Here is a 13,227-nt window from a genome sequence, read left to right as displayed (position 1 = left end):
GTCTTATGTATTAGAACCACCTAGGATATCTATTTATTCTTAGGGCCACTCTAGACCTAATTAGGATGTCAGGATTAGGACCTAGGGGTCTGTGTTTTAGCAAGTGCTCTTAATGTTTGAGATGTTATCGAAATAGCATCAAATCAAGCTGGTAAGGGTGAGCCAGGATCTGTCATCCAGCTAACCAAGAAGAATCTGGCAAATCCATCTGGGCAAAAAGAAAGATCCAGAGTCTGGGCAGTGAAAGTCACTGAACTTAACTCCCCTTTAAAGGATAGAATTCTCACAATGCAGAGGTTGTAAGTGTTCTGCTCTGTTTAGTTCTCTTGATAGATAACCAGCCACAAGGAGACCTTAAGGTAGAATGTGCTCAAGAGACCTTGCTATTCAAGTGTGGTTTGCAAACCAGAAGTATCCGCATCCACTGAAGCTCATTAAAACTGTAGCACTTTGGGCTCTACCCCAGACTTCTTAAATCTGAATCCCCTTTTCAGCAAAGTGCCCAGGTGACTTATATACACTTTGTAGTTTGAGAAGCATTGTTCTGAGATTATTGTACTGTCCTCAACATGAATGAGAGGTGGAGTGATGATTCTGTGATGGTAAAGTTAATAGTGGGTATGTCCAATGTTTTCTGACATGGGACCTCTGCCTATAAGGTTTCCTGGGCATGGTGGCCAGAAAAGAGATGAATAAGGTAGGGAAAGCCTGCCCACTACTTCTCTTCCCATTTCGACATCATCTGTTATATCTAATGGGGAGCATTTCCCCAAAATACCTTTTCTAGTGCCTCTACCTAAAGGCTTGACCACGTTCAAAGAACCTTTGAAGAAATAGGCAAAAACTGCACACTGCCACTGAAATGCTTCTGACCTTGACATTTTGGAGAAATGAATTCATACAGAGATTAAGCCAAGAAAGTTAAGTCAATGATATTTTTTTGGATGACTATTTTTAATTTTTTTTATAAATTTATTTTGTATTGGTGTTCAATTTGCCAACATATAGAATAACACCTAGTGCTCATCCCATCAAGTGCCCCCCTCAGTGCCCATCACCCAGTCACCCCCACCCCCCACCCAACTCCCCTTCCACCACCCCTAGTTCATTTCCCAGAGTTAGGAGTCTCTCATGTTCTGTCTCCCTTTCTGATATTTCCCACTTATTTTTTCTCCTTTCTTCTTTATTTCCTTAGAATATCTTTTATATTCCCCAAATGAATGAGACCATATAATGTTTGTCTTTCTCCAATTGACTTCTTTCACTCAGCATAATACCCTCCAGTTCCATCCACTTCGAAGCAAATGGTGGGTATTTGTCGTTTCTAATGGCTGAGTAATATTCCATTGTATACATAAACCACATCTTCTTTATCCATTCATCTTTGATGGACACCGAGGCTCCTTCCACAGTTTGGCTATTGTGTCCATTGCTGCTAGAAACATCAGGGTGCAGGTGTCCTGGCGTTTCGTTGCATCTTTATCTTTGGGGTAAATCCCCAACAGTGCAATTGCTGGGTCGTAGGGCAGGTCTATTTTTAACTTTGAGGAACCTCCACGGTTTTCCAGAGTGGCTGTACCAGTTCACATTCCCACCAACAATGCAGGAGGGTTCCCCTTTGTCCACATCCTCTCCAACATTTGTGGTTTCCTGCCTTGTTAATTTTCCCCATTCTCACTGGTGTGAGGTGGTATCTCATTGTGGTTTTGATTTGTATTTCCCTGATGGCAAGTGATGCGGAGCATTTTCTCATGTGCTTGTTGGCCATGTCTATGTCTTTCTGTGAGATTTCTGTTCATGTCTTTTGCCCATTTCATGATTGGAAATCCATGATATTTTTGACTGACTGACTGACTACCAGGCTGTGGTGGAGATGAGTCAGGTTCTCATGTTACAAGGTGTGTTATTGCATCAGAACACAGGAAAAGGAAAGTGAATGCCAAGGAAACTGTATTGGAAAACCTTGGTCTGTTTGTTACTGGAGTAAGGATTGAGCCAGATAGTCTGTTACATAATTTCTCTAATTATAAGAATTTGGAAGCAGTTGTTTTGGGCATCCGTATGAGAACTATCACTCACAGAATTATTTTCATTTGTGAATATTTTAGTATCAGGCTAAGCAAAAGAGAAAGAAGCTTTACTCTATTACTGTTTCCTGGAAAAGATTGGTTTTTCTCTCTACCCTTTAGAGGGTATATACCTGCAACCAAAATAAGCAAACTGTTATGCTGGTTTTTCATTAAGTAAACTACTTTCCAGACACTATATATCACTCTGTCTAGGTAGTGACTTAATTTTTCTTTGCTGTTTGATTTTCTGTCACGCTAAAAAGAAAATTTAACTGAAAGATGGGTGAGTCCTTCACCTTTGTCAAAGAAATTTTAAAAGGGACAATAGTGGTAGGATTTGAATTATCCTAAATTGTCTTTTCACAGGAATGATCAGTGAGTTATAGTTGACTAAATTTATGAAATTTTTAAAGGAACTTAAGATATCTATTCTTATTTTAAATAATGAGGAAACTGAGGATGAACGAGGGTGGCAACAGTGGAAGAGTCAAAGGGACTCTTCTAAGGAAGGGATCAAATCCAAGTCTACAACCCTAGGGCAGTGTTTTTGTTTACATTTTTTTATTTCAGTCAAGCACACAAGCGTGATTCCTTTATAAATTCAAGAGTTTTCTATTGGGATTACAACAGACACAGGTGACCATTTCACATTAATGTTCTCATTGCCCTCCATCCTGTTTCTCAGATCTGAATATGTCATGATTTTGGAATCTATTTTTAAAAGCAAACCAAAAAGATGTATGCAAGAGAATGAGCATGAAATGAAGCAATTCAAGTATTTAGACTTTTTTCCACAAAATGCTGAGTTAAGGAAGTTCATTACCAGCAGTTCAGAATAAATAGCTCCATTGATTTGAGCAAATGAATGAGATGATCCAAACATTATCAGGTCTCTTGAAGTTAGTGTGATGATAAAAATTGAGATGTTGCACTAGATACTGAGAAAAATGGCATAAGTGGGTCATTCATGCTCCTATATAAATGGAGTTTTTTATGATCAGGAAACAGCATAATATTGTAAAGCAGACCCTGGACTTGGACCTGGCTCAAATTTTACTTCATTTGCTCATCAGCATTTGGTTTGACCTTAGATACATTTTATAACCTTTTTAAGCCCCAGTTTTCTTTATTCTCAAAATTGGAAAAAAATCTATTTATTAATGAGGTAACATTTGTGAAAATACCTGGCACGTGGGTGCTCAGTAGATGTTAGTCCTTCTGTCTCCATTTTTTTCCCAAATCCTTGAGACAATATAGGATATTACCAACCAGTCCTCGGCCTGGGTGCTTAGCTTTGCCTGTACTCTGAGAACCTGAAAGCTGCTGAAGAAGGGGACATGTGGCAGCAGTTGGACAGTTGAGGATCAAGGATCAAGTCTACTGGTTGAGAATCTGAATCAGTCGATCACAGTATTGAGGATGGTCTCTGCTGAAATTAAAATTCTGACAAAACAAGATAACCAGAGGGGAAGGCGCTAGGTACCATCACACTTCTGATGACTCCCATCAGTTCTGAATCCCGCACCCCACACACACACACCCCAAATCATCTAATGGTTGCATTTAGTTAGCTTTGTACCTTGAATGTGCTTTTTCCTTTTTATCTTACAGTCACTCAAATGACATTTTAGAGTTGTTTCTTCAGTTAACATAGGATTTAAAAAAATTTTTTTTTAAAGCTGACACTTTTGCATGAGCCAGAAGAGCAGTTAAAGACAAGCAGTGCCTTGCTTCCTGTGAAAAAGACTTGGCAGTTAGCCTTTGTAATTACAAAGCAATCGTGTTAATAGATGTTTAAGAATAATGCAACGAGCTGTACTGAGCCAAGGATGGAAATGAACACGAGATCATTTTTCCTTCATCCATTGATACTCTTTAGTGCCCGAGAAGGGGTTTTAATTCAGTAGGATCCAGAAGTTCTGGACACTTTGGTTTTTCTTCCCAGGGGAAAATCAGAGCCTAGTCCCCTGAAGCATGACTCAGAATGTAGCATGGTTACTGCTGATACTGTGCCACCTTTACTCAATTTGGCTTATACTTATTTCAACAGCTGCTCAAAATTCTGTACTTACATACAAGGGTGGCTAATCCCATCACTTCTCAACATATATTACCGGAAAACACTAGTCTTGAAAACTCCTGAAAAACATGGTCCATGGTCAAAGAAGCTTGGGGAACACAACGAATTACTCTTTTTGCAGAATCACATTGCTTTGTTAGTTAATTAAAGATTCTGAGAACTGCTAGAGAAAAAAAAATCATGCTTAACTGTTTAACCAAGCATTTCCCAAACTTGACAATAGAATTTTTTTTTTTTTAAGACACCTTAGAGAACTAACTGCAAAACACAGTAATTTGGGAATCAGTATCTTTACCAGAGCACTTGAACTTTGATTTCCCCTTAGGAAATTAAGGAGATTATAATATACCACCGTGAAATATGCCACTTTGGCATAAGGATTATTTTGACCTAAAGGCAATTGAGAAGTAGCAGGCATAGGAAAGACTCCATCCTCTCCTTCTGCCAAAAATCAGGGCACTAATGTCCCTTTGTAAAGTGACAAATTTTCATTTGTTAAGGTGTCCTCTTTCTTCTGTACTAGGAAGAGGAAAATAACCCTTATTGCTAGAAACAGATGGCACTGAGATGAGTCTGCATAAATAAATCTTAATAAAATAATTCTTATTCTCCATTAGTTTCCCCATATACTTATTTTCCCCCAATTTGCAACTTCTAAAAGCCCAAGCCCCCATTTTGTCTATTGGGTTCACAATTTATTGCTCTTTGTTAAAACAGTATATAAGCCAGACAGCTTTTGGATTTTTACTTCTTTTTTGTGTAACCACCACAGAAGTAAAGTTTAAAATATAAAATTTGTATGCTTCTCTTGTTAACCTTTTGTCCATTTATCTCATAGGCCCCCAGTGACCAACCCTAAAAAGGTAGAGGTAAAGTTTTTCCTCCCCTACAAAAACCAAACAAAACACACCTCTTAATTTTTTTTTAATTAACCAGAGGCTGAAATAACACAGCTGAAGAAGAAACTAGAGGTGAAGTAATTTGTACAAAATGTCATATTGTAGTGTAATTTGTTGAGTGTCATATGGTATTAATAGCAACATCCTGAAAATGCAAATGAATAGAAGTTTGATCAATGTACCATGACATTCTTTCATGTGAGCCTCCTAAGAAAAGGTCATTGAGCATTCTCTGTTCAGGTTTTAATTTTAGACTCCAGGATTTCACACTAGGCCTTTCTCGTTCCTTACCATGCAGTGAAAAAACAGTTTGTATTTCCAATATATCTTGTTTTTCCAGCTCTTAAAACTTTGAAAAGAAAACACACATTTAAAGTTTCAAAGAAGGAAAAGTATGGGCAAGAAGAATGGACCAGAAATAATAGAAGAAAATAAAGGCAAATACAGAAAATGAAGAAAATTACCCCGTCCTGAGAAAGTTTAACACAAGGGATCCCAAGAGTTACCTTGCATCGGATATGTTGAATTCTCTCTTGGTTGATCTCCAGAGATGACTGTCCCCATGATCCCTTTCCTCACCATCTTTGGCTTACATAATACACTTACCTAACAACCTCTTTTACAGTAAATCTAATTTCAAGAGCTATAATGGTAGCCACTTCTTGGGAAATACCTGGTTTAATATTTAAAAAGCTTTTTTTGAGAAATTGATTTTACTGACATTTTTCAAAAAAGTATGGGTTCTGGATGAAAATTGATTGTATAAAATATTGTTTTCTACTTTAGTTCATTGGTTTATTTTGGCCATTTGGGAAGAGGTTTTTTGTTTTGTTTTGTTTTGTTTTTTTCATGAATAAAAGTACTTGCTGTACTGCTGTATTCTCATTACCCCTTTGCTTCCTGTAGCACCTTCTGGTGTGGTTTCTTCTAATCCCAGACTGTCCCAAGAATAGTAGTGGAACAGGAGTAGACCTAGTTAATTTGTATTTTATTTTGCTGATACTACTTTTCACAGGAATGAATTGAGTTAAATATGTGAGTGAAAAAGCTGGAAGAGATCTTTGAAATTCAAGTATTTAATTCTTGTGAATTCTTGGACTGTTGAGGGCATACCGTGTGATGGGAAACAATGCCAGAAATGACCCCATTTATTCATAGATAAGAACACAAGGGAGGGATCCCTGGGTGGCACAGCGGTTTGGCGCCTGCCTTTGGCCCAGGGCACGATCCCGGAGATCCGGGATCGAATCCCACATCGGGCTCCCGGTGCATGGAGCCTGCTTCTCCCTCTGCCTGTGTCTCTGCCTCTCTCTCTCTCACTGTGTGCCTATCATGAATAAATAAAAATTAAAAAAAAAAAAAGAACACAAGGGAAATGGGTGATTTACCTAAGACACTATACTATTGTGGGCACTGGGACTAGAACCACCCTCCAACTTACAGACAAATCCCTTACCATGCTATTTATTAAATTCACTTGCTTGAAACAAAGTAAAAGGAGCAACACTTATACTCCACAATGGGTAAGGCAAGCTTCCTAAAGAGCTCCTCATGATTAAAGCACCAGAGAGGATACCAAGATCAGGATAGGAGATGAGAGATCTATAGAAAGTATGCTTTGATGTTTATAGTGTTTACACCTAGGGGTGAAAGCCAAATCAATACTTGTTTTGTTCCAAAAAAAGTCATGAGAAACATAAGATGGGAAGGAACTCTAACAAGCAGTACTTAATCCGTGCCTCTGAAATGCTAAAGCCTAAAGTCTTTGGGTGGGGGTGGAGGGGAGCCTCTCCAAATACCCTATTTTTTTCTTTTCAAACTATTATTTAAATTCTAGTTAGTTAACATGGAGTGTACTATTGGTTTCAGGAGTAGAATTCAGGTTCACCACTTACATACAGCACTCAGTGTTCAACACAAGTGCCCTCCTTAATACCCATCACCAATCTAGGCCCTCCCCTCCCTCCTCCATCAACCCTCAGTTTGTTCTCTTAAGTGTTTCTTCTGGTTTATTTGCCTCTCTCTTTGGTAAAGTCTTTATTTTTAAGCAAAGTCAGAACAGGTTAAATAACAGTTTTAAAAGTATAACATATAATCAGGGGAAAGACAAGACTTACCAAAACCTGAACTTTAAATTACCGTTATACATCAACTGATTCAGCATCTCAATTTAACTCTACCTACCACAAATCCTTAGCACACTTGGAAGCTGAAAGGAAAATCTATGTGAGTTACAGTTAAAGTTCCCAGGAATAAAAGTCTATTGTTTTTTTTTTATTTTATTTAAATTCAGTTAATTAACATATAATGTATTATTGGTTTCAGAGGTAGAGATCAGTGATTCATCAGTCTTATATAACACCCAGTGCTCAGTATATCATGTGCCCTCCTTATTACCTGTCACCCAGTTACCCCATCCCCCATCCCTCTCCCCTCTAGCAGCCCTCAGTTTGTTTCCTATGGTTGAGAGTCTTAAAAGTCTATTGTTAACACAACTCAAAACAAGATGCTCTTATACAATTACAAAATCAATTGTGATAAGTTTTTTAGAAGCTATCATTGCAACTCTTGATCTAGTTGAACTCTCAGTAAGTGAATGAGCTCATCTAAGCAAATAGAGAATGTGTTTCCTCTGCAGAAAAACAGCCCTACCTTTGGTGAAGAGTCACGAATGTCAGCAGTCATTGATACTTCAGCAATTAAATGAGGAGTTCCTAAATTAGTAGGACCTTGCAAAAAGCAAGATGTGCTACATATCAGTAGGGTTTTGGGGCTCCTAAGAATACATTTGGTTATTTATATATATATATAAAATATATAAATATATATATTTATATTAAATATAAATATTATAGGTATAGACTATATGCTTCTGGTTAAGTAAACTTTTTAGTGAAGTGTATTATACACATGGATAAGTGCACAAGTCAGATGAACAACTCTGTACATTTCCATAAAGTGAATATAATCATGTAATCGTCACCCAAATCAAGAAATAGAACAGTGCCACCTCCAGAAATTCGCTGTCAGGCCCCCTACCGCTCATTATTCTCTCCCATAAAAAATGTCTTCTGCCATGATTAGTTTTGGTTTCAAGCTTTATTTAAATGGAATCATACAGAATGTACTTTTTTGTGTCTGTCTTCTCAAATAGATTTCTCTGTATGATGTGAGGTAGGAATCAAGATAGAGCGCTACTTATTAAAAGACCATCGTTTTTCATGTGACACTATAATGTCACTTTTGTCATAAATCAAGTGATAGTTTATGTGTGAGTCTATTTCTGAACTTGTTTCATTTGTATAGTTTTCTTTTGCCAACATTTCACTGCTTTAACTACTGTAACTATACCTTGTCTTGGAATTTGGATGTGTCTATCCTTTAGCTATATTCTTCTTCAAGATATTGACCTTAGTCTTTGTATAAATTTTAGAATCATCTTGTCAATTCTAAAAACAAAAAAACAAAAGACCCGAAAACAAACAAACAAAAAACCCAAAAAACAAGATGGAATTTTACTGGGATGGCATTCAATCTATAAATCAATTTGGGGAAAATTGACATCTTTACAGTCTAGGAACATGGCATCTCTTTCTATTAACTTAGGCCTTTTAATCTCGATAATATTTTGTAGTTTTCTATACAAAGATCTTGGCCATCTTTTGTTGATATTTTATTCTTTTATGCTTTTGTAAATGGTACTTTTTTAGTATATTTTGTAATTGTTACAGGTATACAGACATGCAATATATTTTTGTATGTATTTTTGTATGTTGACCTGGACATGGTGATATTGATAAATTCACTTACTATTTCTCATAATTCGACTGTAGTTTCTTTTGGATTTCTTACACACATAATTTGTCATCCATGAATGATGGCAGTTTGATCTCTATTTATAATTTTAATAGTTTTTATTTCCTTCTTAATTATATACCTTTTATTTCCCTTTTCTGCTTATTGACCTATTGAGGGCCTCCAGCACAATGTTGAGTAGAGGCCATCAAAATGAGTATCTTTGTTTCTTCCCAATCTTAGGGACCAGGCTTTCAATATTTCACTAGTCAGTGTTTGCTATAGGTTTTGTGTTGCTCTGTATCAGATTTTAGAAGTTTCCTTCTATTTCTAGTGTGCTGTGTTTTTTTTTCAATATGAATGAATGTTGAAGTTTTACAAATTATTTTCTGTATTCATCAAGATGATTATAAGCTTTTCTCTTATTAATGTGGTGAATTGCATCAATGTGTTTTTCTATTAATTGCTTTTTTTTCCTTCTGGTTATGTGCCAAAATTGCTACTCTTTACATGCCTAGTACTTTTTTATTGGATCTTGGAAATTATAAATGCTATGTTGTTGCATATTTGGATTTTGTTGTCTTTTTAAAAAGATTTTATTTATTTATTTATTTATTTAGTTAGTTAGTTAGTTAGTTAGTTAGTTAGTTAGTTTGAGAGAGAGAGGGCATGTGTGTACAAGTGGGGGCAGGGCCCAAGAGGGAGGGAAAGGAAGAGAACCTCAAGCAAACTCTGCACTGAGCACGAAGCCCACCACAGGGCTTGATCTCAAAACCCAGAGATCATGACCTCACCTGAACCAAGAGGCGATTGCTTAACTCACTGAGCCACCTAGATGCCCCTTGTGGTCTTCATTTAAAGAGTGGTGAAATTTGTTTTGACAGGCAGTTGTGGATTTTTTTTTTGGTCAATTTTTTTTGATGTTTGTTTTTAAGCTTTGTTGCACTGGTATAGAGTACCTTTAACTCTAGGGCTAGTTTAGTTCAGTGAGTTTGTGACCCTTCCTATGGCCACTGCCCCAGGTGTTCAATGAGATACTGTACTCAGGCTGGTAGAAGTTTAAACATTTCTTATTCTTGTGTAAGCTCTGGAAATTGTGTAGCTTATAGTTTACAGGCAGTTAGTTCTTCACCTGACCTCATGGAGTTCTACCCTGTGTTTATGTAGGTTTGTATCAGTCAAAGACTTGAGGGGATCCCTCTTCAGATTTCTACAGTTCTTTGTATGTGTGACTCTCTTTTCTCATATACAAATTCTAGCCAGCTCAGCCTCCCCACAATTCTAGGTCCTAAATTCAGTGGGGCTGCTGGGCTTCTACTTAGCTTCTTCTTCATTGTGCTGCTATTTGGGCTCACCTTGTCTTGTTCTTTCTCTTGCAGATCACAGACCGTGCTGCCTGTTGCTTAATGTCTGATAATAATTGCTTCATTTTTTTCCAGTTTTCTAGTTGATTATAGTGGGTTGATGAGTTACTGTTTCATGCACAGTAGCAGAAGTCTTCCAATGATTGTTTTTTCAAATATGAAAGCAATCTTACATTCCTAATTTAAAAAAAATTGTCTTTATTAAGTTTGCCAATAATTTGATTAAAATTGTTGCATTTATATTTATAAGAGATTGGTCTATAATTATTATAATGGTATCATTCTTGTTAGATTGGGCATCAAGATTATGCTGACCTCATAAATTGATTTGAAAGTGTTTTCCCCTTTTTTTATTCACTGGAAAAGATTTTCTAAAATTGGTGTTATTTTTTCAGCATTTGGAACAATTCAGTGAAATCATCTAAACCTAGGGTTTCTTTATGGAAGGTTTTTAATTTCAAATTTAATTTATTTAATAGTATAGGACTATTCTGTTTCTTGTTGTCGTGTTTGGTAAATTACATTTTTCTACGAATTTGTCCAATTTATATTGCCAAAAGTAATGTATAATATCTTCATAGCACAGCTTTAGCTATATATTCCCTACATCCCATATCATATTTTCATTGTTCCAACTAAAACATTTTTTATTTCCATTGTAACTTCTTTTTAATCCATTTTTTTCATTTTTATTGAAAATGTTTTAGAACTTAGTAGAGGTGGTGGTTGCACAACATTGTGAATGCACTGAATTGTTCATTTTTAAGTGGCTAATTTATATTATGTGAATTTTACTTCAATTAGAAAAAAATTTTTAGGAAGTGGATTACTTCATTTCCAAATATTTGGGCATTTTTCTTATCTTTTTTGTTTGTAATTCTAGCTTTGTTTCACTGTGGTCATTAATAATCTTTTGAAATTTGTCAGGACTTCTGTGGTACATGTTTCATGTGCACTTGAGAAGATAGTCTATAGTAGTTAGGTACCATTTTATATAATATATAATATAATAATATATATTAAATATATATGGTTAAGTTTGTTAATTATTTTGTTTAAATCCCTTATATTCTTACTTGTGGGGGGGTACGGTGTGCTTGTTCTATCAGTTATTGAGAAAGGTGTGTTTAAAACAAAATCCTAGCATGTTATTCCTTTAGCTTTAGGGTTTTTTTAAAAAGATTTTATTTATTTATTCATGAGAGACACACAGAGAGAGGCAGAGACACAGGCAGAGGGAGAAGCAGGCTCCCTGTGAGAAGCCTGATGTGGGATTCCATCCCGGATCCCGGGATCACGCCCTGAGCCAAATCAGATGCTCAATGAGGCGTCCCTGTTATTCTTTTAGTTTCAACAAATTTTGCTTTGTGTATTTTGAGGCTATGTTATTAAAAGCATACAAACAGAATTATTATACCTTCCTGACAGATGAATTTTTAAAAATTATTTGGAAATGTCTCTCTAGGTCTAGATACTCTTCTTCCCTTAAAGCTTACATTTTCTATATTAACATATATACCAGCTTTCTTTTAGTTGCTTATTGCATGGCATATTTTTTTTCCATTTTCTTACTCAAATTTTCTTTGTCTTTATGCTTAGGATGTTTCTGTCATAAGCAGCATATTGTTGGGTTTAGAATTTAATTTCCTACTTATAAGCAAATACGTTGACGACGTAAAGCTCCTAGGTGATACACAGAAGGCTGTATCACTCATAGCACAGTAAGCAGCATGGGCATCAGCATGTCTATTTGTGTCAGTTCCTCTTGCTCCCCAAGTCCCACAGAGGTGAGATGAAGGGCCGAGGGGGATGCTTGCATAGTCAGTGGATTGTGTTATAGGAGAGAAACACTGGGGAATCCACCACTTACACAGCAAGCAGTAAGCAATAAACAGCAGCAAGCTTGTTTATTGTCCCAGAAGGAGACCTGACCTCATCCCTCAAGGTTGCTTGCTGCAGATTCAGCAATCTTGAGAAATGGCCTGAATAAGGAGCAGTCTTGTATTCTTGGCACAACCAACAGGGCAGGTAGGAGTACTTTGTGATTCTGTGTTATTTCTTTGTCCTTATAGTTTGTCAATTGTTGCTTGATGCATTTGGAGGCCATGTTATTAAGTATACACAAATTTATAATTATTATACCTTCCTGGTTCATGGGCTTTTTTTTAATCATGAGGAAATGTTCCTCTTTAACTTTAGTAATGCTTCTTGCCTTAAAGTCGACCTTATCTTATATTAATATAACTGTACCAGTTTTCTTTTGGTTAGATTTTCCATGCCATATCTTTTTCCATCCTCTTATCCAATCTTTCTACATCCATATATTTAAGATTTTTCTTTTGTAAGCAACACATATAATTAGTGTAATAATTTTTGTTTTTTAATTAGAGTAAATGATTTTACTGCTGATATATTTGGGTTTATTTTAACCCTTTAATTTTCCCTGTGTTTTGTGTTCTTTTTTTCTCATCTTTCTTGACTTCCTTTGTATATAGAAAGCATTTTTTATTATTTTAGTTTACTTATTCCATTACTTTATTAGTAATACATTCTTTACCAGTTATCCTAAAGATTACAAAAGACATTCATTTTTTTAAAGATTATTTATTTAAGAGAGAGAGACAGACAGACAGCGTAGGAGAAGGATCAGAGGGAGAGGAACAAGCAGACTCTGTACTTGGTATGGAGCCTGATGTGAGGCTGGATCCAGAGACCCTGAGATCATGATTCAAGCCAAGACCAAGAGTTGGACACTTTAACCAACTGAGCCACTCAAGCACCCCAAATTCTTGACATATAGTCTACTAAGAATTAATACCTATTCCATTTCCCAGATGATGTTAACTACATTCAATCTTCCTGCTTTGTGTTATTGTTGTTCTACATTTTGTTTTTACATAATATTTTGTAAAAATTGTTTTGTTAGATTGCTTCAATCTAGGTGGAACCACACCTCTCCCAGATTGGCTTACTGTCTCTGGGAAGGTCTGGCTCACCTTCAGCCCTAGGACATAGACCTC

This window comes from Canis aureus, chromosome 32 (genome assembly GCF_053574225.1).
Source record: "Canis aureus isolate CA01 chromosome 32, VMU_Caureus_v.1.0, whole genome shotgun sequence".
NCBI lineage: Eukaryota > Metazoa > Chordata > Mammalia > Carnivora > Canidae > Canis > Canis aureus.
This window is presented reverse-complemented; position numbering follows the sequence as displayed.